We start from the raw sequence: 2,345 nt of genomic DNA, 5'->3' as shown, positions 1-2,345 counted from the left end.
GCTTACCTTAGTTCTGCTTTTTTAAAAATTTTCTTTATGCTGGCTTCTGATTTTCTCACTTGCCTATCATTACCTTGCTGTATTGTACCTATTTATGTGAGTTCCCCCAAACCACATTTTAGGAACGTGATGTGATGAACACAGATTTTAAAAATAAGTACTGTGGACTTCTACTCAGCAATAAAAAGGAGCAAATAATAGATACAGGCAATCTCCTAGATGGAGCTCAAGGGCATTTGCTTAGTGAAAAAAGACAATCTCATAAGGTACATACTGGGATGGAGGAGACAAGATGGTGCTGCAAGCAATTCGGGGAATCGTGAACAGGGCTATGCCCGAGCTACCCGTGCCCACCAGTGGGCTTATGGTGGGAGCTTGGGAGCAGGTGCTGCCTGTTAGCCAGAACTACCTTTCCCAACCTAGCCTCCCTTACAAGACAGTATCAGGAGTCAATGGGCCACTAGTGAGTTTAGATCACATAAAGTTTCCCAGATATACTGAGATTGTTCACTTGACATTACCAGATGGCAAGAAAGGAAGTAGACAAGTTCTAGAAGTTAGTGGTTCCAAACCAGTGGTTCAGGTATTTGAAGGGATTTCAGGTATAGATGCTAAGAAAATGCCTTGTGAGTTGAATATTCTCGGAATACCTGTGTCTGAGGATATGCTTGGTTGGGTATTCAGTGGATCAGGAAAACCCATTAACAGAGGCCCTGTTGCACTGGCTGAAGATTTCCTTGACATCATGGGTCAGCCAATCAATCCTCAGTGTCAAATCAACCCAGAAGAGATGATTCAGAATGGCATTTCGGTCATTGATGGCATGTACGGTATTGCTAGAGGGCAGAAAATACCTATCTTCTTTGTTGCTGACTTACCTTGCAATGAGATTGCAGCCCAAATCAGTTGCCAGGCTGGTGGTGGACTACAGTGAGGAAAATTTCACAACTGTATTTGCTGCTATGGTGTAAACATGGACACTACCCAAGTCTTCAAATCTGACTTTGAAGAAAATGGCTCAATGGACAAGGTTAATGGCTGCCCCTTTTTTAACTTGACTCATGACCCAATCATTGAGCAAATTATCACTCCTCACCTGGCTCTAACCACAGCTGAATTTCTGGCCTACTAATGTGAGAAACATGTATTGGTTATTCTAACAGACACGAGTGTTATGCAGAAGCACATCAAGAGGTTTCAGCAGCCAGGGAAAAAGGTCCTGGTCAATGAGTTTTTCCAGGGTACGTGTACACAGATTTAGCCACAATATGTGAAGGTGCTGGCCGAGTGGATGGTAGAAATGTTTCTACTACTCAAATCCCTTTTCTTACAATTCCTAATGATATTACTCACCCCATCCCTGACTTGAATGGATATATTACAGAGGGGTAAATCTGCGTAGACAGACAGTGGTACAATAAACAGATTTACCCACCTATAAATGTGCTGTCATCTTGATTAATGAAGTCTGCTATTGGAGAAGACAAGACCAGAAAGGATCATGTTGATGTATCTAACCAGCTGTATATGTGCTATGCTATTGGTGAGGATGTACAAGCCATGAAAACCATAGTTGGAAAAGAAGCTCTTACCTTGGATGATCTTCTTTACTTGGAATTTCTGCAGAAGTTTGAGAGGAAATTTATTGCTCAGGGTCCTTATGAAAACCTCACTGTCTATGAGACTTTGGACATTGGTAGGCAACTGCTCCAAGTCTTTCCTCCAAAGAAATGCTGGAGAATCCCTCAGAGCTCCCTGAGCGAACCCATCCCTTGAGATTCTGCAAAGCATTAGCTGCTACTTTATCGCTGGCTCCATACTCTGCACTCTTGTGAAATACTGGTTCTATTTTCTTCATTCCTTTTGCATTCCCCCATCCCCACCTTTGTGTTGGAGTTTACCACATTATCCTGTAATTAAAAACAAAGAATAGACAGTGGTAGAATTCTCGCATGTCATGCGGGAGACCCGGGTTCGATTCCCAGTCCATGCACTTCCCAAAACACAAACAAACAAGCAAAAAGCCAACCAACCAACCAAACAAACAAACAAAAAATTCAGCAAATGGTGTTGCAATAACGGGATATTCATATGGAAAAATAATGAAATGTGACCCTGCCATACAGCATACAAAAAACAAACAAACAAAACAAGTAATAGGTAGCATATTGTACCAGTGTTCCAATGTTTTAAAATGATAATAGGCTTCAAAATATCTCCTATTCGGAAAGCCTGAATAATCAGTTCTTTGTTTAAAGTAGCTGCAGGGATGGAAGTGAAGCTCTCTTTTTGAAGTGTGTATTTGTACATAGTGGTTTAGTTAGTCACCTAATAATGTCTTCATT

At 41.3% G+C, this 2,345-nt stretch overlaps 1 pseudogene; it reads left to right on the top strand.

Moving 5' to 3' along the window:
- The first annotated feature begins 292 nt into the window (after positions 1-292).
- On the top strand, positions 293-1,794 carry LOC143679254 (V-type proton ATPase subunit B, brain isoform pseudogene; annotated as a pseudogene).
- The last annotated feature ends 551 nt before the right edge of the window (positions 1,795-2,345 follow it).

This window comes from Tamandua tetradactyla, chromosome 4 (assembly GCF_023851605.1).
Source record: "Tamandua tetradactyla isolate mTamTet1 chromosome 4, mTamTet1.pri, whole genome shotgun sequence".
Lineage (NCBI taxonomy): Eukaryota > Metazoa > Chordata > Mammalia > Pilosa > Myrmecophagidae > Tamandua > Tamandua tetradactyla.
This window is presented reverse-complemented; position numbering and strand designations above follow the sequence as displayed.